Genomic DNA, 24,766 nt, shown 5'->3' on the forward strand with positions numbered 1-24,766 from the left:
AGTTCCCCGCTTTCAGTGGACCTTCATGGTGCATACTGCTCTGGGTCTGTTTTTCCGGGGTTGGTGGTGTTATCGTATCTAGAATGTTTAATCCACTAATTTTCTTGCAGGGCTAATTTTGTTGTTGTGTGTTTTGATTTTTGGGACCTCGGGCTGGGGCTAGTCTTTTTGTTTTTTTTTTTGAAACCGTTTATTACAAGACTCAAAAATTATACAAATATGGGCCTACAACCTTCCGGCCGGCCGCTAGCAATTAAAGGAGCATACGATATACATTTATAAAACACATGGTGCTGCGGCCGAGCATGCACAGGAGGTAACATCGTTGCGAGCCACACTATCCAGACCCCATTATACGGTTCCATTTTAAACTTAAAGAACAACAAATACAAACAAACCCACAAGGCAATCCTCAATCGGAATAGCAACACGTGCTCCCCTAGAGGGGGGATCCTAGCCATCCAAAGGAATCTCAAGAGGGGGGGGGAGAGATCAAGACTAGGGCTGGGGACACCTAATGCCCAGGTACCGGGGGGATGAGTTGGCTAAGGGGACGGGGCCGGCGACGGATCGGGCAATAACGGTGGAGCACAGATTCCCCCGCGGTAGGCGTTCCAGGGGCCCCACACTTTCACCCATGTCGCAGGCTTACCTCTCGCCACATACACCACCTTTTCCCGAAACATGCACCAATCCATATGTTCCTTCCAGGCCGAGACAGTCGGGGGCCTCTGGGATCCCCACAGCTGGGCAATATCACGCTTGGCAACCATATACCCCAGAGTCACCCACCACGTCTGCGGCACCGAGTAATCGGTAGGCTCCCACACATTCAACAGGCATCTCCTCGCTTCGGGCAACAGCGCCACATGCGTGACCACTCGCAGCACCTCATGCACACCTCGCCAGAACCCCTCCACCTCCGGGCACTCCCACAAGATATGTAGAAAAGTCCCCAGCGCACCACACCCACGCTTACACAAACCGTCCTCAGCATAGCCCATACGCAGGAGCTTTGGCCCCGTCATGTAGACCCTGTGGAGTATCTTGAGCTGGACGAAACGAAGGCGAGCCGGTATGGCCACCTCTTTCGGGGAGGCCACCGCGGAGATCCAGTCCTCGTCATCCAGCTCCAGCCCATCGGCTACCCAAGCCTCACGAAGGGCAGTCAACAAGTCTGAGCGGTCGTTGATCAGTTTTTTGTAGATCAGTGAGATCGTGCTGTCAGGGACGTGTCCATCCAGCACTCTATCCTCCAGGGGGGAACACTCCGGGATGGAGGCAACGTCCGGAAAGACGGAGCCCAGCGCATGCCGGACCTGCAAGTACCGAAAGTACTCGCTGCCCTGCAACTGAAATTCCGTCTGCAGCATCTCGAACGTTTTAAATCCTCCCCTCGCCCAGAGATCCCCCACTTTGCTGATGCCTATTAAATCCCACTTCTCAAAGCCCTTCGAGGTCCACAAGGAGCCCAACCGCTCAGATGCGTATAGTGGTGACGCCCGGGTCAAACGGTCCTTCCACCCCATTGCTGGGGCTAGTCTTACTGATTTTTTTAATCTATGCTTTAGGGAGTAAGGTTGTGCACGTTCCTTAAGTTGATGAGGGTGGGCGACAGGCACTCTGCAAGTTGCGGGAAGCGGGTGGTTTCAGGCCCGTCATGCAGGGAGGCAGGGTGGGGGAGGGTTCTGTCTGTGCTGGGTGGGGGGATTTTTTATGTTTAAATGTTTGTTGGTTTCTGGTATCAATGCACCTAATTGCTGAATTTCCCGCCTGTACGAGTAGTTCCACTGTCATCCACTCATGTTTTCTCCCCCCCGGCCGTTTTAGGCTTCGAGGAATTGTCTGGCTTTATCTGATTCCCTTTGATTTGACATGATGACCCGAGTTTGGCGCTTCGTTTCTCCACATGGAATGTCCATAGCCTGGGGGACAAAATTAAGAGGGGTATAGTGTTGGAATATATTAAACTAAATGAGCTTGATCTGGTGTTGCTGCAGGAGACGCATCTGTTCGGGAATTCCTGTGGGGCCCTGAATAGGAAAGGCTACAGTATGATTGTTCACTCGGGGTCCACCTCCGGCTCTAGGGGGGGGGGGGTTCTCCTCCGTGAAGGTTGCCCCTATATTGTTCACAAGACCTGGACTGACGCTCAGGGTAGATATGCCGTGACCTCGGCCACCTGGGAGGGAAGGGTTATCAATGTAGTTGCTGTGTATGCCCCCCCTGGACTACAGGGTCTGACACTGCGCGATGTGGGGTCCCTACTACTGGAACTTCCATTGGAAGTGTTGGTGTTGGGTGGGGACATCAACCTTGCAATGAATGGTTCCCTAGATCATCTTCCACCCCGAGAGGATCCCCTGAAAGGCTCGTCTCTGTGTGAGTTCGCTAATGCTTTAGGGGTGGTGGATATATGGAGGTGGTTGAACCCATCGCACAAGAGATTCACGTTCCAATCAAGGGTACACAGTAGCCAGCCTAGAATTGATAATCTCTTTACACATGCCCAGGATATCCATCTGTTTACTGAGTCAAGCTGCTTGGCCCGTGGGATCTCCGATCATTCCCCGGTTTGGGCTTCTCTGAGTCTTCCACGAAAGGGGCGACCGGGATCCAAAACTATACAGCCATGGGCGCTCAAGATACCGCATATTAAAGACGCCCTCCGCAAAGATGCAGAACATTATTTTGCTGAAAACGTGGGCTCTGTTGCCTCGTCAGTGACTATGGGGAGCTTTAGGGGCAGTAATTAAGGGAAGGGCACTGTCTCTTATGGTGGGCCACAGGGCTGAGAGATTGAAAAGGTTATTGGAGCTGGAGTCGGACATCGTAGACCTGGAGGAGGCTGAGGCGCGTGAGCCCAACCCCTCCCTTCAGCATAGCCTTACACTCAAGAGGCAAGACTACAGGCAGCTTGTCTAGGAGCATGCCGTGGCGCGGGCTCTCTCTATCCGGCATAGGAATTATGAGCAGGGTGAAAGAACGGGTAAACTTCTGGCATGGCTGAAATGCCGGGAGCAAGCCTCTAGATGGGTGCATGTGATAGCCAACTCAGAGGGGGCGCTTCTCACTGATCCTCAACAGATAGCTGATGATTTTGCGCTTCATTATGAAGGGGTCTATACTAGCTCCCCAGAGTCTCAGGCCCGTGGTCGACTGATCTCCTGGCCACTATTGAGGTGACGACCATTTTCTCCGGAGGGCAGGGAGGCCCTGGAGGCGGATGTCTAGGGGACGGAGATACAAAAAGCTATTCATGGTGTCCGATCCGGCAGGGCGATGGGCCCCAACGTGCTTCCTATCGAGCTTTTTAAGCCCATGACAACTCTGCTGGCCCCCCACCTTTTGAACCTATACAGAGTGCTTCGAGTCAGGTCACCTTCCAGCAGAGATACGTACGGCATCTATTGTGGTGATCCACAAACCTGATAAGACGGTTGAGGACTGTCAATCGTACCGACCCATTTCTCTCTTAACGGTCGAAGCCAAGATTCTGGCCAAACTCCTGGCCAATCGACTTCTCCCCTACATCATGGATCTGGTTCACCTGGACCAGTCAGGATTTATGCTGGGGAGAAATACGGCCCAAAATCTGCAACGGGTACACGGGGCCCTGGGCAGAATCCACACTCTTGAGGAAGACGCGATCCTGCTCTCGCTCGACGCGGCTATGGCGTTTGATACCATAGAATGGGACTTTCTCTTCGCCGTATTGACTCAAATGAGGTTTGGACCTTAATTGATCCGTTGGATTAGGTTACTCTATACACAACCCACAGCGCATGTAGTTAATAACCATGGGTCGGCCACTTTTACACTCCACCGTGGCACGAGACAGGGATATCCTTTGTCTCCGCTACTTTTCGCCCTGGTTCTGGAACCCCTGGCTGTCTGGGTCCGTGGAGATCTGGGAGCTTAAATGGGCGCCGTGCCATGAAGACTGCATCTCGCTTTACGCGGATGATATCCTTTTGTATTTAGTGTCTTCAGCACGGTCACTGCGGAGGGTACTTCACATCTTCCACAGCTTTGGGGCCCACTCAGGATATCGTATAAACTGGTCCAAATCCCAGATGTATGCGTTGTGGGGCACTCCCTCAGCAGGTCCAAGGGGCTACGAAATACCGGTGGCTCCATGTGGCTTCCGTTACTTGGGTATTTTTGTCACCCCGGAGGCTGACCTCTTCTTTGAACGTAATCTTCTCGTTCCCCTCCACCGCTTCAAATCAGACGTCTCGCATTGGCGCTCTCTCCCTCTCACTCTCCTAGGGCGCGCGTCCCTGTTCAAAATGCTTGCGCTTCATTGTTTTCTGTATGTATTACAGAATACCCCCAACCCTGTCCCCGAGTCATATTTCTCTCAAATCGATGGAGCGCTTCGGGGATTACTATGGGAAGACCGCACGCCTCGAATCGCTATGAACAAACTCACCATGGGCTGGTATGATGAGGGTATAGGGCTTCCAGACTTGCATCTCTATTATCAAGCATCCCAATTGATAGCTATTAATAGGTGCGTGTTCGGCCCCCATGATGACCCAAACTTCCGAACGGATCAGTGGATTATGGGGAGGGGCGGATACAACAGAGCGCTGTACTCCACCCTCGCAGGCTTCACCTCACCGACCCCACTGCTCGTACGGTCAAATCTTGGCATGCGGTCACCAAACGACTGGGATGGAATAAGCGTCTAACAAAGGCAACACTGTTATGGGAACCCGAAATATTGGGGCAACTCAGTTGATGTCCGGGGTTCGACAAATGGGACACTATTGGGATATCGACGGTGGGGGACTTCTGGGGGAAAGGGAAACTAGTTACGTTCACGGAGCTTCGGACGAAGTACCGGTTGGCCCAAATTGAGACCTTCAGATACCTACAGATCAGCCATGCCGTATCGTCTGCTTTGCCGAGAGACGCCCCCCCTTCCAGACTTCTCCCCTCTGGAGGAACTGTTATTACTGGATCCCATGGATCATAAGGCCATTTCACTTACATACAAGAAAAGGGTTAACAATCGTGCAGATCCAATGCAAAAGTTGAGGGTTAGCTGGGAGAAAGACTTGGGTGATATAGAAGAGGAGGACTGGTGGGACGCTCTGGCTTCACCTCGCCAAATGGCCATCCCAATGCGTATGCGACTCCTGCAGCTTAAGATTCTTCATAGGGTCTACTTCGATGCCAAACTCCTGTTTAGGATAGGTAGACGTCCCAACCCGCTCTGTCTCCGACATTGCAATCAAGTAGGCACCTTCTTCCACATAATATGGGACTGCGCACGCATTCAGGACTACTGGGTGAGGATTGCCCGTCAACTGGCGAGAGTCTGCGACAAACCCCTCCCGCCATCTCCTCACTTATGCCTGCTTAATATTTGGGGGGCGACTGATCTTTCTCAGGCTGAGCAGACTTGGGCTTCAATGGGATTCCTCATCGCGAAGCGAAACATCGCACAAAGCTGGGGGGTGGAGGTGGTCCCGCTCCAGGGTGCCTGGGCACGAGATATGGATACAGCAATGATTGCTGAAAAATCGGTTTTTAAGGGCCGTGGTTGGCCCAAGAAATGGGACCGTAAATGGGGAAAGTGGAATAAACACAGGGGGGACATCTGTATCTCCCCAACGTTGGAGCTACGTAGGGAACGACCGAACAGATGGCCCGACTGATGGCGGAGGTGAAGGCTTATCCTCCGCATAATTAGTACTGAGGTGGCCCTCTGGCCCCTTTGTTTTTCTGTATCATGCTTTATATCTCGTTGTATTGTGCCATGTTTAAAGCTTATTAGGGCTTGACATTTCTCATTGTGATGCGTAAAAGCTATTGTGTATTTTCAATGTGGATGTCAATTGGAGCTGTTGGATGGGGTGGGGAGCTATTCAATGCTATCTCTATATGTCATGTGCTGATACCAAGTTGTTTGTTGGAAAACAATAAAATGTTTTTTAAAAAAGATTAGTAAATAATAGCAGATTAGACTTCACTAGAGTGAATCACAGAAAAGCAGAATTTAGTTGTGGAAATTTAATAGCTGAGTGTAGGATAATAAAAATTGGAATATAATGGTGTAGTCTGCATGATAGCAAAGTGGAATAAAGGAGAGGTAAATGAATGACCGCTGTAATGAATTCCATCTCCCCAGGAGTTGCCATGTTGGTTTGTTCTTTGGACCTTAGAATTTTTCATTTCTTTAAGGTCTGAGGCCTAATAATGAGGCCTCAATGGCTATAAGCTCTGTCTAAAACTGTGTTTCTCTTCCGTCCCAGTGCAATTCCAATTAAAATTAGACTAGTCCGATACTATGTGAGGACAACATGCCGACACTGAGATTTGTCAAATATTCAAAAATTGTATATTTTCAGATTGCAGAGCTGAAAATGGGCAATCATGTGGGTTACTTGTATACAGTGGCAGCTGGCATGGATTGGAAGTGGCAGACTGGGGGGTGAACAAAAAATAAATAAACGTATCTCTTCAAGCCGCGTCACTGCTCTTCTTCTCTTCTGGACGAGTCCCGTAACAGAAGCACACAGTCTGCCCTAAGCCAATCATGACGCTGCTGTCACCAGGATGATAGCAGCGTCGTGATTGGTCTGAGCACTGTGGTTCAGCGCTCAGACAAGGCCTGGGAGCCTGTGCATGTTCCCCACCCAGGCTGTACAATACAGCTGGTGGGAGAGCATGCTAAGTCCGCATGACTGTTTGGCCGGCTCAAGACAGGCAGTCAAACCGTCATGCGCACTTAGAAAGTACCCCAACCACTCCTTCTCCTGCTGTGTGAGCAGCCCTGCCGAGCAAGACTGCCTTAGTTGTGGTTTTTTCATTTTATTTTTCCTTTTTTGCACTGCTGAAAAGCAGTGGGGCGACATGACCCCGCCTTAGCCGCCTCTGCTTGTATATATGCCTAGTGAACTGTTCATGCCATGCTAGTCTCTGGGTCCACGTTCTGTGGGAGGCCCCTGCCTCTTGCTTTCTTTTAGGAGTGAGACATATCTTTGTCCTGCAGTAGAGTGGATAAGTAACCAATGGATGTGTTCAATTTACCAGAGACTCACCAAGAGAGGGCTTCACAATGTTGAAATTTTCATTAGAATAAAGATTGAGGGTGCGCATAAAGTACAACTTGAAATTATTATAGAAGCACCTATAAATTACATGCTTCCATTATCATTTTAAGAAAAAATTCTGGAGCCACTGCTTACAAGTTTAAGTTCCAAAGAAGGAGATAAGAAGAAAGAAGACTTCCTCCCACATGAAGATATCTGTTTTGACTGCTAGAAAAAATATCAGATTTTTTTTTCACTCAGGGCTGGACTGGGAAGCCAAAGTAGGCCTGGAAACTTTGTAATACCAGCCCCAGGTTAGACTGTACGGTACACATAACAACTGAGCTACAGCCAGACCCTCTTTGTGGTGGTGCGAGGAGGTTCTTCCCTAAAGAAAACAAAGGAAAAAATGGTGTCCAACCGTATCTATTGCTGTGTACCATTTTCAGAACGCATTGGTTCAAAATAGGGTTTACAAGCATATCAAAGGAGTATTCGCTGGACTTTTCTGCTGAATTAAGGTTGTTAATAAGCTTTTGCAATTTATCCTGGTTTTGGATTTAACAGATGTTATAGTATTTTAATTGGAGTAGGATGAAGCCATTTTGAAAGACTCTTGCGTTGTTTTAGCAGAACGGTCAACTGGTAGGTGCCGCTGTGGTTGCTTTCCCGGTTTTTCATTCAGGTTGAGAGGGCTTCTCCGAGCTGTGCTCTGAGCATGAGCGGCGACTCCTAACAATATTTAAGGAGCCATAATGAGTGACTATGAAGTGGGCGTGCAGTGGGCGGTACACCTGGAACCCAACTAAAGCAAGTTGAAGTTGTGCTTATCTAAACACACGTTCCTCATCAAAGCACTCTCTGAAGTTAAATGATCTAATATTTAGTTAAAAACTAGACGTTTTATTTGTGTCTGAGAGCTGGCAGGCTGAACATTCTGCACCTAAAATAATTAATACGTACTAAAGAGTTATAAGGTAGATTTTAAAAATAGGAAATTAAAGAAAAAGGAGGCAGAGTTGCAGTTTAAGGATAATCTAGTAGTTACATGCCGAGAATTATAATGGAGTAGAATAGAGTTTAGCTGAGAATAATGGGAAACCGTAAAGTGGAGATGACTCAAATATAGATATGGAAAGGTGGAAAAAAGCAGAGTCTTGTACAGGGCACTGTAGTTTTGTGCGTTATAGCAGTACCAAGCATAATGCAATATTGGACTTATAGCACAAGGTCCCTGGATCTGCCACCTTAAGGACTTCAGTATGCTCGCACAAACCGCCACTTGACCCATCACCTTCGGGTATGAATATTATGCTCTTTATGCGCTTTCAGTCAAGAGCAAAGTGGGGGGCCAACTATGCCTTCAGACCACTGGCATCCTAGGTCTCTAACTGAAGCTAAGTGGAGGTTTAAGGGGCATATTCTCAAGGATCTATCGCCGATTTATCGGCACTTTATCGCAGCCAAAGTTCGATAAAGTTATCGCCCAATTTATAAGCTGGGGCAAACAGCCGATATCACCAGTTTTCCGGCGATAGCATCCGCAAAACACATTGCCACAGATGACCCCGGCAACTATCACTAATGAGATGCAGAGTAGGCGTTCCCGAGCAAAAAGCTGCAACACCACCACTCTGCAACATTCCCAACGACCAGCCTGATCGGCGATAAGATCTCAACACATGCGATATGATGCGTTAGCAGCAGGAAATTAACACCTGCTCTGACCTGGTGCAAAGTTGGACGACAACCTGCAACAGAAAAGGGAGCCCAGCCCACAGCCACACCTGAAGAACAACAGTTGCCATGGAGCTACTAATCATGCAGCTCTGAGCCCCAACAGGGCCACAACACCCACTGCCACCACACCCAGGCCTGCCACCCGCCCCTGGACTCCCCCCCCCCCCCGACCCCCACAGAGGCAGCGCAGACAAAGACAGCAGACCTTCAGGAAACGCACCAGCCTCACAGACTTAACACCAGAGAATGTCATTGCCCACTACAGACTCAAAAGGACAACCATCCTCCGCATCCTGAACATCATTGCCCACAGGCTGACGGTACCAATACAGCGGACAACCAACATCCCACCTGAGACAAAGCTGCTGGTGTACTGCACCTGTTGGCCTCTGGGACATTCCAACCAACAACCGCCAGAAGTCTCACAGCCAGCCCTATCCAAGTTCCTCACACCTGTCCTGGATGCCATCATCAGCTTGACTCCCCAGTACCTATACTTCCCCCACACTGCGCAGGAACAGCTGGAGACCAAGCAAGGCTTCTACGCCATAGCTGGATTCCCACACGTGTTGGGGCAATTGACTGCACACATGTCATACTTGTGCCCCCTGCCGACACTGCACACAATTACCGCAACCAGAAAGGACACGCATTCCATCAATGTGCAGGCAATAGTGGACCACCGGGGACTCTTCACCAATGTCGTCACCAACTACCCAGGCAGTGTGCATGGCTCATACATCTTCTGACAGTCCATCATCAACTGGCACTTCCAGGATGGCACCTACGGAAATGCAGTGCTCATTGGTAAGTACCAAATGAACACACCACACACCTCAACTCCACAATCATGAAACTCAACTCTGGGAATGCACATGTTACAAACTCACATACAACATGCCAAACATGCACACCCACCATACACAACAGCACAACGTACTGCGGTAACCTGGGCTAGCCCTGTACATGAGCCATCAACGGCATGGCACCTCAGCCACACAATGGCAGAATGTGGGGAGTGGTGGAAACCAGGCATGTGCGAAGTGTGGCGTAGATGTGCTGGACAGACTGCAGTATGCAGACCACAGACATATCCATGTTGACATACTGCTGGTGGTGGTAGTGTTGTGGTCAGTGGACGCAACCATGTCACCCCAGCCAGTGTGAAAGATCTCGGAAATGTAGCTCATAACGTACCCCCTGTAAGCGTGTGCAGAGTGGGCTGGCCCGGCGTACGCCAGGCTAGCGTAGGGGTGTGAATAAAAAGCACGTAGCCCTGGGCGTGGTTCTCTTCTGGAATGGCCAATGTGTCTGCCAGGGCGGCGCCTCTCACCCCACCACAAGGCCGACGCCGTGAGCGGTGTTGCCTGCGATCCTGTGCGCCTGCTGCACCCCAGGCTGCTGGTCCCCAAACCTAGTCTTGCCCGCCCCTGCGCATCCAGGACTCACTGCTCACCTTCCGACACCGGCGTGTCTCCAAGAGGGCCCACCACGTTCCGGTGCAAGCTCCGAGGCCCACGACCTTGGCAGCCTTCTCAGACTATCACGGCCTCTGAGAGCAAGGCCCGCAGTACGCCTTTCTCGTTGACGTACTCCACAGGCATACACAGCGGACAAGTAGGTCACACATTTGGAACTGAGTTTTGATTACACAATGGCAGGGTACATATTTTATGGCTGTGTTTATATCACTCTACTCCCTTAAATGTGGTACCACCAACTCTGTGCATAGCATTCCAACCAGACGTGTCTGTGGGCCCTTGCTGACTTCTGCCTCCGGCCTACACTGTGGTCGGGTTGGTCACACATTTGGAACTGAATCTTGATTATGCAATGGCAGAGTACACATCATTGTACGCAAGGAGAGGAGTAAGAGGAAGATGTGGTTCAGTCCTGAGGAAAAAAGGATCCTTGTTACGGAGGTCATGGAACACTACCAACAACTGCTCTGGTGCCACTAACTCTGTGCACCGCAAGTCACCGTCCCTTGCGGATGTGCCTGTGCCGGCCGCAGTGCATCCGGGGCCACTAACTCTGTGCAGCTCAAGTCATGGACCCTTGCTGTTTGTACTTTGAACTTCCGATTGCCTGAACACTGTTGTAGTTGTTGCCAGCACCAACCAACCCCTGAGGGGTGGCTTACACTACCCAACACCCATCCAGCACAGGCATCACTGGACGTGTGACCCTGGCAATAAAAGGTGCCGGGCGCACGTGCCCGTAGCCAGTTCCACAAATTGTCTGTGTGGTCATTATGTATGCATGAGGGCCCTGGGCCATACCACATTACATTGTGCTGTGTACAGCAGGCACAACCTTGTCACCTCAGGCAGTGGGGTAGACCTGGGACATGTAGCCATCTCTGACCCCCATGTGAGAGTAAGGGAGTGGACCGGCATACGGCAGTACGGCGTAGGGGTGTGGTCATTCAACACGTGGCTCTGGGCGTGGTTGAGTGTAGGCCTTGCCAAGGAAGTCACTAATGTGTGTGTCTCTCGTTTAGTGTCGGCGCCACCCGTCACACAACATACAATGTTGCTATGTAGCATGCCCCGGAGTGCAGGCTCAGCCGAGGGGTACATGAGGGTGCGCAAGCCCACTCGGGCTCAGGGATCAGATATGCCAACTGTTGTGTGTGTCGCTATTTCCGCAGCATAAGCCAAAGGTCTACCCTCACCCGCATGGCGAGTTCAGCCAGGCATGAACTCTACATCTGTGCCCGCCCTATCCTTACCATAGGCCTACACACGTGGCCGCCCACCTTCAGCGCACAACATCACTGTAATTGTCAGGCTTGTGGACATGCGCAGACTGGCATGACATTGGTGTGCCATAGGGGTGCAAGTGATGCAACCGTGCTGCACACACTAGTGAATAGGCTCGGGGGAGGGAGGAGCAGCAGTGAGGCTACGTACTATACATGGATTCCGCTCATTTGCAACAAGCAGTACATGTCATACAGCAATCACATAGTCACACATCACACACCAATGAACAAGTGAGAATGCCAACACATCATGCAGAACCAACTATTGACTCATGTCTCTCTGCACTGTCACAGGTGACCAAGGATATACACTCTGCGCTTGGTTGATGACACCCCTCCGAGCCCCGAACACACAGGCCCAGAGGCAGTACAATGCAGCCCTCAAACGTACCAGGGGCATCGTGGAACACACATTTGGCGTGTTGAAGTCACGTTTCAGGTGCCTGGACATCCCAGGTGGAAGGCTCCTGTACAGCCCAGGCATCGTGTGCAAGATGATCGTTGCATGTTGTGTGTTGCACAACATGTAATGTAATGTAATGTAATGAGGTGCTTATATAGCGCTCTATCACCGGACGGGTATCCTGGCGCTTAAAAAGGAGAGTCACCACCAGAAGTTAATAGGGGCAGCCGAAGTGTGACTCAGGAAGGGAGGAAAAGAGAGATAATATCAGAAGGAAAAATTACTCCAGCCTAGGGATTAAAAACGTTTTAAACTTTTTCCTGAAATCCATAAGACTTTGGACTTGGCGTAGATCCAGAGGGAGAGTGTTCCATAGCCGAGAAGCAACGGCAGAGAAGGACCTGCCACCTGTTCTGGACCGCCTGATCCTGACTACATTCATCAGAAATGCAGAAGCAGAACGAAGGTTTCTAGTTGGAGAATACCAGCTGAATTTTCTTTGCAGGTTCTTGGGGCCCATTCCATGAGCTGCCCTAAAAACAGTGCATCGAGCTTTGAATTGAATTCACTGGTGGATCGGCAGACAATGCAAATCTCGCAAGGCTAATGTGGTTGAGGTCCCTCGCTGCCTATTTAAAGCGAGTTTCGCTGCAATGGCCTGTATTCTGTACAGCTTCCCGATAAGGGTGTTAGGCGCTCCCAGATATAGAGAGTTGCAATAATCAAGTCTGCTGAGAATTATGCATCTCACAACCTGCGTTCTAGCAGAGTTAGGCAAGAAAGGGAGGATCTTTCTCAGCACTCGGATTAGCGAGAAGCAAGTGCCAACCGTTTTGTTAACCTGAGAATTCAGTTGGAGATCCTGATCCACCATCACCCCCAGATTGCGTACTGTACTAGAAGGGGTAATAGGTGCGCCAGTAGGGGACAGCTGAAAGATGGGTAAAACAGGCTGATCAGATCTTCTGGAAGAACACGGGACCACTTCCGTTTTAGAGCTGTTAAATTGTAACCAGTTCTTCTTAAGCCACTTCGTGGTGCTAGTCATACACTCGTGAAATCTTTCCAAGGAAATTAAATCATTCCCTTCCAAGGAAAACACGAGCTGGGTATCATCCGCGTAATTCACAACCTTCACTCCAAAAGATCTAATAAGCGGAATGAGAGGCTGCAAATAGATGTTAAAGAGCACAGGACTAATCCCTGAGCCCTGTGGGACCCCCTGTCGTAAGGAAGACTTGTTAGCGGAGAACGGCTGAAGGCACACGGTCTGTGTCCTATCTGTTAGATAAGAACAAAGCCAGTCGAAGGCGCGACCGGTCACACCCTGGTCTTTAAGTCTCTCCAACAGTATACTGTGGTTTACAGTGTCAAAAGCTGCTGACATGTCCAACAGCACCAAGATCACTGACAGGCCACTGTCCGCCCGCATCCTCATATCATCAAGCACGGTAACAAGTGCTGTTTCAGCACCGTGCTTGGGCCGAAAGCTAAATTGCATCTTGTCAAGGAGCGAATACTCCTCAAGATACTGGTATAGAGACTTACTGATGATGCGTTCCAGAATTTTAACAGGATATGGCAATAAATAAATTGGCCGATAGTTGGCCACACACCCGGGGTCAAACGTGTTTTTTTTTTTTTTAGAAGAGGGGTCACAACTGCTTCCTTCCAGTTTTTAGGGACCTCCCCCGTACTCAAGGATAGACCACAGATCTGTCATAAATAGGTAAAGAGTTCGGCCCCGTATTCCTTCCAGATTCTGTGGGGAAGGGGGCCCAGGGGGGACCCAGAGGAGACACTCCTGGCTAAGGTATCAAATGGTAGGGTTGCTGGGCTTAGAGTCTGGTGATGGCAAAGAACCCTGCTCAGCATTGGACAACTGAGGATCAGGTTCTTCCACCGCTGTTGGTGGATCAAAATCCCTAACTATCTTGTCGATTCTATCCTCCAGATAGGAAGCTAACTCATCGCATAAAGCTTGAGTAACAGGAATTTTGTTATTAGCACAGTCAGGTTTAGACAGACTCTTTACTAAGCTGAATATAGCTTTGGTGCTATTAGCTGCTAGAAGAATGGTATTCGCAAAATACTCTGCTTTAGTTTTCGCTATAGTGTTTTTGTACAGATTAAGTTGATTCTTAAAAGTATTTTTATCTGAATCACTATATCCTTTTCTCCTTTTTCTTTCGGCCACTTTACAACCCATCCTGAGTGCTCGCAATTCCTCGTTAAACCAGGGGGCTGAGGGTTTCTCTCTCTTTTTTAGCTTCTTTGCAGGAATATGCTTATCAAGCCTGTCTCGGATTTGCACACAGTGGAATTGGTATTTCCAGTCCACCGACCTACTGGGGTCCAGGCTGTCCAAGTCATTCCAATGCAAGGAATTTTTAAGCTTACTCAATGTGGCCCATTCTCTGCCCAGCCGATATTGTCTCTGATGATAGATTTTACAACACACATTAGGCAGAGTAAGCCTAAAATTTACCAGACTATGATCAGTCCAGTACAGTGGTAGAACATCTGTAATTGTAGCCATGTTGGAACACCGTGTCCAGCGGACCATCAGCCCACAAGTTGAAATCACCCAGGATGATCAGTTTAGAGTGTCAAGGCCAGGTTACACACCACATCAATCAGGGCAGAGCCCTCAGAGTTAGGTCCTCCTGGGGGTCTGTAGCAAAGCATACCAGTTAATAGATGACCGTGAGCTTCCCTTAAGGAAAACCCTAGGAGTTCGAACCCTTCGGCCTCATCTAATTCAAGAGGGGTGAAGTTCCATTTATCTTTGAAGATTACTCCCAACCCTCCTCCTCTCCCTGATATACGGGGTTTGTGAAAAACATTATACCCAGGGGGGCAAGCAAGTCCTAGTTCAACTAAAGAATCAGTGCGGGTCCAGGTTTCTGAGATAAAAAGTAAGTCCAGGTCGTGACATTCCAGCAGGATGTGTATTTCCTGAAAGTGTTTAACTAGAGATCTGGCATTCACAAGACCGCACATTACCTCAATCAGCGAGCCATCAGTACGCAAGACCTGGACCCCTCCCTCCCAGCCTTAACCCCTACCTCAAACTTCTGCCCACCAAGCCTCATAAGTTGGTCCTTGGAATAGTAAACACTAGCAGGGCGTGGGGGCTGGGAGAGCGATCCGCCAGCATGACTGGCACTATGCACGGTCAGTGCGCAGACGGGCGCAGACGGGTTGCCTCTAGCGTGCCTCCGGCACGCCATCGGTGCACCCGCTGCGCGCTTGCATGGGTCTCCCTTTTAAAGAGGGAAGGATCGTTATTGCGCTAGAATGCTAGAGCGCCAACCAAAATGGCGCTCACCTGGTGTCTCAACAGGAAGTGAGGGAAAGAAGACACACCGCCTAGACCGTCTACAGGAAGTGAGGGAAAGAAGACACACCGGCTAGAGCGTCTACAGGGATCGAGCACACTCAAGACAATGGCAGGTAAATTTTAAAAGCAGCATAAAAAACGATTCCCAGCAGCGGTCCCCCCAAAGTAGTGCAAATAGCAAAAATAAGATCAGGAAGTAAAAATTTCATTTTTTAAAAGGCAATGAACAGAATTTCACACACACAACCAGCAAGTAAAAATTTTGATTTTAAAATGCAAGGAACAGAGTTTCACACACACAACTAGCAAGTAAAAATTTCGTTTTTTAAAAAGCAAGGAACAGAGTTTCACACACACACAACCGGGCTCTCGTATGGCTGTCCTAAGTTGCTAAGACACGTAGGAATATGTGCCTTTGACTTTTGATGCTTTAAAAGGCTAAAGAAGAGAGACAGGGCAAGCATGTTTACAATATTAGGCCTCTCACTTGGTGGAAGCTAATAGTTCTTCTCAGGAGATCTTTAAAGTAGTAAACGAGTTTATTAATCTCGTGAGTGTGCAAAAGCTGGTTCATAAGTCACCATCTGTTCAACAAGCTTTGTTCTCTTTCTTCGAGGATAAACAACATCATATATTATAAATATGGCTCCCTGTTTTACTTTTTTACTTATTTTTACAGATAAGTACAGACAGAAAACATTAGTTTTTTCTTTTCTGTATTTATTTTTAAATGTGGCTAAAAACGAAAATTGGGTTGCTTTTTTCTAAATACTGTCTGCCATGACTGCCAGGCCAAAAGCTGTGTGGATTGATAGGTAAGGGGGTTAAAAAGGAAAGGAGTTTTAGTAAAGAGGATAAACAGCAGTAGATATGCACAAGGTTGATACTGAAATTTGCATATTTTCTATAAGTGCATTGATTTATCTTCTGCGGATGTTTACAGCATTGAAACCTGGTGGACATTCAAGCATAAGTGCATATTTATCGGTTAAATAAATGTGGAAATATACTAATTTCAGCTTCATTTCTCCACAAAACCCAAAATTATTAATAAATACAGAAAAAAATTAGCAAAAAATAAATATGGATACAGACGGAAATGTCAAAAAAATAAAGACAATAAAACTGGGAGATCCAATTATAAAACTCATTCCGCCTGCATTCTAGGAACCCTGTAAGTCTTACTGAAGAGCGGGTGGATGCTTCATCCAGGACATCAGAGGTAAAGAATGCATTGCCTCAGTTTCTTCTTTTAATGCTGGCCACTAGTACTATGCAAACTCATGAATTGTGTTTTTGAAAGTGCCTCGGATCCCATTTAGTGGAAAAGGCTTTGTTGATTGTGATGCAAATTAAACTCTCCATAGATATACTTTTGTACTTATTATGGGCTTATTTCCCTCACTCCACTCACAGCTAAGTTATTAAAAAACGAGGTTAATGATCAACTGTTCACTCATTTTACAAATTCATTGCATGATTGCGTTCAAGAGGAATTGAGCCCTCGCTGTGAACCAGAAGTAACCCTGTTGTCAATTCAAAATGAACTATGTATGAATTTGGATCGTGGCAGAGGGGAGGGCAGAGCTGTCCTGATGCATGTTGACCTTTTGGCAGCTTTGATGCCATGTGCCGCACAGCCTTACAAGTCAGGATTCATGGGGCTGGTAGTAGAGTTAAGGTATTGAAATGGACATCTCCATTCTTAGCATGATGCAGCCAGATGGCTAGCATGCCTTGTTACCATTCATCATCTAAACCACTGGCCTCTGTGGTGCCATGCGGCTCTTCCACTTACCCCATCTTATTCAGTGTATATCCCCCATCAGCCTCCCCAACTAGTCTTGATTTTAGACCCTTGGAGCAATTCAATGTTACTCTATTACATCTCTCCTCACTCCTCTTTGCCAAAACTCAGAAATGTAAATCATCATGCATTTCTTAGGCAGATGTAGAGTGCTGATATTGCACCATCATTGTACCTTCGCTCAGAGTTACTGTAATCTTGCTTTATGTGTTTTTGAGATGTGACCAGCAGAATAGAATGTATAAGTCAAAGCGAGACATCATCAATAACTCCAATCATACATGGCAATTTTTTTAGATGATTTAACCTCTGTTTAGGCAGACAATCAACTCCCTGCTTAGCTATCTGAAAACTTTGGAGTCATTGGATCACACAACTGTAAGAAATATATGGATCCTATAATATTTAACTTCTTGACCCCAAGTGACGGCACCTCATGACTATTAAATGAACCGCAAACTTTAATGGTGTGTTCTGGAAATTTACATGTCCGCTGAAAGGGGTGGCATTATTTTTTACTATTTTCTAAGCATTTGTGTAGAAGAGACAAAAGGATGGTAATTGGGTGGAGTATGTTTGAATTAAGAGGAGCAGGCTCGAGAGAGGAGGGTGGTACTGGAGGATCCACCAAAAACAGCAGATCTTCTACGACTCTGGTGGCCCAGTCACTGCATTTAGAACCCATTACATTGCGGACTCCTCACCACTAAAGACATTGCTTTCTCCACAAAGATGTTTGTCAAGGTAAGGTTACACCTATGCCAGAAAAGGTGTGGACGCAGCAACCCACTTTAGGGTCAATGATCCGTTCCAATTCCTGACACAATTACTCTAAGAAAAACCGCCATGGAAATTGTGTCAAACTTTCATAAAAGGTAAGTATAACGTTCTTAATATGTTTTCAACTAATCACTAGCATACAAGAAAAATTAAATGTGGGTGCAGAGATTGTGCACATATGCTAAAGTGTTGAGGTGTGCTGTGTCAATGGCCAAGTGCAGGGATTTCAGATAGTTATGCCTGTGGACAGGGACTCGGTAAGAAATGCTTCTTGAAGAGTTGTGTTTTGAGCTCACTTCTGAACTGGAAGAGAGATGTGGGTTGAGTCTGGAGAGGAGTTGCTGTGCATTAGTCATACATGTGTCATTGCAGGAGAGAATAGTGAAATGATATGTCTCTAGATGTTTGAACTATTCTATGTGTTTTTCAACCGAAACAAACACATTTGATTAATTATTATCGGAACAGTCACAGTGAATACACGTGGGCTTTCTGTATGTCGGTTACAGCGGATTTTTACGGTAAAACACAGAGCAGAAATCTGGATTTTTTTCACTTGAAATTGGATACTACTGATAGGTTTCCACTAGATGGCAGCAGCACACTGTTATTAATGTAGTTACATTGTCCTACTAAATTGGTAGGAAAAATATAGGCGAGCACTGTCAATATAAAAGGGAATACAAATTACTCGAAGGGTCTTAGAAGCATATTTCAGACAAGTGGAAGGATTGAGTGGACGAGGAGCCAAGTGATTATATTATGACTTCCCTGTTAGCAATTGCACATTAGTGAAAGACAAGATGAGACTTTCCTTCCTGGTCAAGCGACGCAGCAGAACTTTGTCCACCAATGGCACGAGCTGCAGACAATGAAGTCTGTGACAACTGCATCCCTACTGAGTGAAGGCCACTGCCCCTGTGTTATCCTTAAGGGCTTAAGGGTTGCATGCCACAATCTGCTAGACATAAAATGTTATACGTGATACGAGAGCCTATCCCAAAAATGACTTCCATTTTAGACATACAAATTATCTTTTTTGAAAGGTAGGCATCATGGTAACATTTTGTGGAAATAAATCGTAAACAATGACTTGTGAGTGCATGCATATGTGCTGAAAAAAAACGTTATTTGTATGAGGAGCATATGGCTAATTTTCTGAGGGTCAAGAATCCAAGGCTGTATTCATATATAGTATTGATGGGTAATATATGCCACACAGAAGGAATCTTTTAAAAGTATTGTTTTAACTAATCATAAATGTAAGAAACTGTATTATTTTAGGTGGGCGACTATCCACTTTAAGGAATAATCTCAACCCCCGTCAGGTCGAACCGTCGAAGTCACCAAATAAACGTGAGCTCAACCATTGGTAGCAATGGAACAGAGTCAGTAGGCTTAATGTAGGGCAACATGTAAAGTATATATGCACTACCAAAACAAAGTCAGAACACCAAATAATAAAAATTGCAAACTGGATTAGAAACATAAAGCAAAATTTAATTAACAAAATGACACTAGATTACAAAAATCCAATAAGGGGAACCGGTGATATGGATTTTTAAAGTTCTACAACAAAATAGCTAAAAAAGGCACCAAGATCTAAACAGAAGGTGATGCCCCGACTACACTGTACAAAATTGTAGGAAGCTTTGTCGTGCTATATCTCCTACCATAACTGTAGGGACATGCCATGCCTGTTGTCAATGCATCACATTTACTGTGGACAAAGGTACCGAATACAGAGCAGGACCACTCTGGTGTTTTGGCACGGATTACAGCAAATTAAGTGAAATGCATGTGTATTTTTAATTCCAAATACACACACTTTCATATACTCATGGATTGTCTGATGCAATGTTTTAACTTTGTGCTAGAAATTTTTTAAGTCTTTATTTTAAAAAGAAAATCCTGTTTTTACTTGAATACCTGCATTGAGTGTACTGCTTGACATTCTCTTTGTGGACAAGGCGATTGGCCTCGGACTACTTTTATTTTCTGTGAATAAGCATAGATTAAAATTGACTAAATAAACTTTCATTGAAATTGAATTGAATCATGACAGACGTACTGATTTTATCTACAAAAAGTGAACAATATGTTGAATGCTGCTAGTTTGCGACCTGTTTAATTGTTTATTAAATAAAAAACATCTGTGAGGTACCCAGAAATGCATTCTATCTCGAAGTCTGTTATGAAGCTTTGTGGTGATACCGAATAAGCAGCTACCTATGTTATATGACATCTCTTTATTGATTGATTGACATCACTTTCACAATTGCTTTATTAACCTTCCTGCTTTCTCAAATTTGTTTGAAAATGCACCATTTGTCCACTCTTTTTTCAAAATTTTCTCGGGCTCGCTCACTACAGTGCAGTATGACAATTAATTTATGCCACACCACTTTGAAATGTCACCGGCCGCCACTGAGCAGGGTATATATCTAAGGAAGTCTTCACGAAGTTGGATAGGAGTTAGAAGAGGTACAGTTGAAGGTGTTGGTTTTGGCAAGAAAAGCTTACAGTGGAGGGAATTCAAATTTTGCCCTCTCACCTGTCAAATATTTTAGATACTTTCACCAAGTCAAGATCTTTACCTTTGGACTAGGGGCCTGATTTAGAGTTCAGCAAACAGGTTATTCGGTCATAAATGTAATAGATATCCCAAACGCCGTATTACAAGTTCCACTGCATATAATGCACTTGTAATGTGGAGAACGGGATATCCATCACATTTTTGATGGGGTAACCTGTCCACTAAATTCTAAATCAGTCCCTTAGTCTCTTTTTTGTGCTCCGAATCCTCCAGTGGGATAAGGCTGCAGCTTTATCTGAAAAGGAGTTCCAGAAGGAGGGATACCTTTTTGCCGAGGGTCCACTGAATTGGAATTGCTGCTGTGGGGAAGCTCCAAGCAGGTGAAACCTGTTTTCTATGCCCAGCAAAGTTGCGCCTTAGTCCTGACTCTCCTAAGGTCTGAAAATTCAAACAATTTTTCAGTCCCAGGTTTTGCACGGGTGGTAGGAGAAGTTCAATTAGACACAAGCAAGGGTCCAAGGACCTCAGAAAGAGGACTTGAGGGCAAGACTCACTCCAGCACATGCCACCAACATGGTTTAGTTCAAGTCCAGGTGGTACTGGTCTGTTGGTAACTTTAGGAAAAGGGCTCTTGCACTTTTTGTAGCCCTATAGCCCCACTGGAGGTCAGTCAACTGACCCATGGAGTCCAGTTCTTTGTCCTGTAAAAGAGGGAGCAGGTCCAGTCATTCAGGGCTCCTCCAAGGTCACAGACAGAATTTCCAGAGCTCTCCTGTTCTACTTCAGGTTCAGAAAGAGTTGTGAAGTGGGTCCCTTGGGGTGCTACATTTATGCCTAACCCCAGCTAATGGGCGAGGATGACTCCTGATTCCTCCCTAACTAATAGGTAAAAGTTTCCAGAGGTTTACCTACCCACTCCAGCAGCAGGTCTTGTTTACCGTACTGCAGACACTGCCACCGTGCCCCTCACTCTTAAAATCCAGAATGGAGAAACCCTTCTCTTGTGCAGACTCTGTGTGCCCATCTGGAGGTATTGACAGGGTGTTGAGCAGCCCCCTTCTCTGTGGTCAGCATCCCCCCCAATGGGTTTGGTGCCTGCCTGACTGAGAGGACAAGAGCTGGGGCATTTCCCGGTGTCACCTAACATTTGCTTGTACAAGAGGAGGCCCTTTTGAAGTAAATTAGGTTCGAGTACACCCCAACTAGTTTTCCTGCCAGGGAATGACAAAACACCTTCACACACTTTTGTCATGGTCTCTGCAATGGGAGCAGTTTTCACTTCTTATCAGGGCTAATCACCCACTGGGCTACTGCAGGCGTGCTAATGCAAATTAGGTTCCAGGAGCTTCCAGCAGGGTGACAGGTAACTTTCTAAATACTACTTTACCTTAATATGTATTAAAAGGTCAACTTCACCATTAAGCTGGATTTCAATAAATATTAAAATGATTGGTTTAATCATATTTCAATCTGGTCCTAATCCAGAGTTAACCGAATTCATATTTAGTCATGCTTCCCATTGTTTTCTTTGGGCCAGCCTGAGCCTTCTTACAGTGAAAATAACTTTTGGGTGCTAATCACTTTAAGGACATGTTCACTTTACATTTCTACTTGATCTAACTTTTAAATACCATGCACCCTGCCTTGTGGGCTGCAAGGCCTACAAAGTGGTGACTTAGTAACACTTAAAAGTAAAAAAGGGCTATGTGGCACGTCACATTGAAGGTTTTACACTGCAGCCTGAAGTCATGTTTGCCCTGCCAATGCAGTGGATGTTACAATAGGTGCTGCAGTCCACAGGGGGAATTTAACTTCCAGGCCTTGGGTGCCCTTTCTGCACCATATACTGGAGACTTATGGGCAAGTTAAATGTGCCAATTAGGAATACGCTGACTGTGTTTAAAGGGGTAGCACAGGAACTTTGCTGCTGGTTGAAGGTGTAAAGTGCACAGTATTCTAAAGCCAACAAAAACAGGGTCCAGCAGAAGGTGGGAAACCTGGGATGACCATGCAGGAGGGGCACATTTTCTACCATAAATATATCAAAAGTATTACTTGTGAAGGGGGAGGGGTGGATGCCACACTTTCTAGGTGGAATTGTGACTAGGGAGCTATTAAAATATGTAGCGCACAGTAATGGGATGCACACTAAAGCAAACAGTTTGGGATGTGCACAGTTTACAATCCTGTTCTGTGGATTGCTGTGCTGCCCACCCATAGCCCCTCCAGCCCCTCCACCCCCGATTGCGCTACACAGAGCTTCATTGTCCTCAGTAAAAACATTTTACCAGCAAGGGACACAACCCGAAAGATATTATAAGATCAGAGGGACACAGATACAGAGAAGAGGAGGACACCCTTGGACATTTTCCAAAATGCATAATACACTAGTGCCTATATGTGGGCAAGCAAACTCTTAGAGAAATACTGCCTTCCCCCTCTCACACTTACTTTTCAGTGCCTGAGGGCAGGACGGTTCATCTTCGGTGGCAATTCCCTGATCCATACTCTCCTCTCTTCCTATGTCACAATTATTAGGGCACTGCAAGCAGTTAAAGGTTAGGGGCTGCCAAGCCACTCCCCTGCATCTTTAGGGCCTTTTTGCTGCTGGTGTTAATATCTCTCAAATAGAAGCCTTTTACTCATGTTCAGTATCTCATGTGCCCACATATAAAAACAAATTGCTTTTGCCCAGGACTCATAGGTGACAGTTTGTGATAATTTCGCTCCAGCTTCTCTCCTTGTTTCTAGTTGCTAAATTAATAAAATTATTAAGATATTAGTATTTACACTTGAGACAATTTTATATGTGGTTTCATTTCCAAATCAAGTAAATTTCTTCAAGAAAGCATTTCACGATAACATTAGGCAGACTGGAAGATCAAAACCTCAGCCATAGCCAACCAGTGCCATCAGAACTGCTCTTCCATAACTTAGATGTAAGTAAGAAACACTAAAGGGCTTACCTTGATCTCCATTGTTACCACCCCACTTGCCTTTCATTACTATCTATATTTGTTCCCCTTCATTTCTTAAGGATAAAACCTGCATATATCCATGCCTGCTGTGGTGCATTAGAACCCCTTTAGTCACTCTGACATTGGTTTTTATTTGCAATCATAAAATGTGTTCGAAAAATCTCAAAATTACGCTTCTATGACAAGAGTGTGTGACAGAGAGGCCAGTCCTAGCCAGCTCAGGTAATTAACTTGGCAATTTTGAGTACGACAAGCAAAGTGTAAATAGGTGTCTCTAAAAAGTGGCTCTGGTATCAAGATTTCACACCCATAATTATTTATGTGTTAAATTATAGTGGCATCATATAGTGATGCAACACCCCGTGGTCATTTTGCAGCTACCTGTCAAAGTGCACCTCTGTTGTTTTAGTTTAAACTGCTGGGAATGTATTGCCCTTTTTTCACCACTGGGGCACTATGATATTTTAGTAGGGGCTTCTGCTACCCCTTACGTAATATTGATCGTGTCAGTGTAAAATTAGGCACCAAGGGCCAGATGTATCAAAGGGTTTTACCCATTCTGTGCCTATGGGAAAATGTGTTCATACATATGGCCCTAAATGAGAGCAAGGAGGTGTGCCCTTTTTGCATGGGAATGTGGCAACAGGCAAACAAGGACCTATTTTGCCTCTCTGCCTACGTCATAATTCAGACACAGGCACAGAGTCCAAGAGTCCTTACGAAGACACACTGTCTGTACGCCACATATAGGTCGCACACAGTACACTCGGTGCCGGCCGGCATGGCTTGCAGGTGGTGAGTCGCAGGGTTGGGGTGTCGCGGGGGGTTGTCGTGTGGCGGGGGTTGCTCATATTAAAAAAAAAAACATAAAAGAAAGAACGTACCCTTGCGCCGGGTCCTGCCTCTCCGCTCCTGCTCTTCTCCGTCTCGTACTGAAGCGCAGCCAGGCCCCACCGACTAATCACAAAGCTGCAATGATGCGCTGTGATTGGTAGGCACCCAAGCTCCCCTGAACAATCACGAAGCTGCAATGCAGCGTTGTTATTGGTTTTGAGCATCCTGGTTCGACGCTCAAACCGGGAATGGGACCAGGGCTTGTTCTTCACGCAGGCTGTAATGCAGCCTGGATAAAGAATGGGGAAAATGCACATGACTTGTTTGGACAGCCCGAGAGGGCAGACCAAACAGTCATTGCACACTTAGGAGTGAGCAAACCACTCCTCCACTGCCCAGCTCTGAGAGCAGAGCAGACCAGCCCGCCCGCAAAGCAGCACAAAGCATAAAATGATAACTTAAAGTTAATTAGTATTTTATGCTTCTTTGCACTGCTTAAAAGCAGTGGGGCAACGCTCCTCCACCATAGCGG

At 46.7% G+C, this 24,766-nt stretch overlaps 1 protein-coding gene across 1 annotated transcript in view; it reads right to left on the reverse strand.

The window, feature by feature from the left end:
* The window catches only part of PAX4 (paired box 4), a 270,253-nt gene that overhangs the window by 94,861 nt on the left and 150,626 nt on the right, over positions 1 to 24,766 (reverse strand). The gene's annotated exons all lie outside the window — the stretch shown is intronic.

The sequence above is a fragment of the Triturus cristatus genome, chromosome 4_1, assembly GCF_964204655.1.
Source record: "Triturus cristatus chromosome 4_1, aTriCri1.1, whole genome shotgun sequence".
Lineage (NCBI taxonomy): Eukaryota > Metazoa > Chordata > Amphibia > Caudata > Salamandridae > Triturus > Triturus cristatus.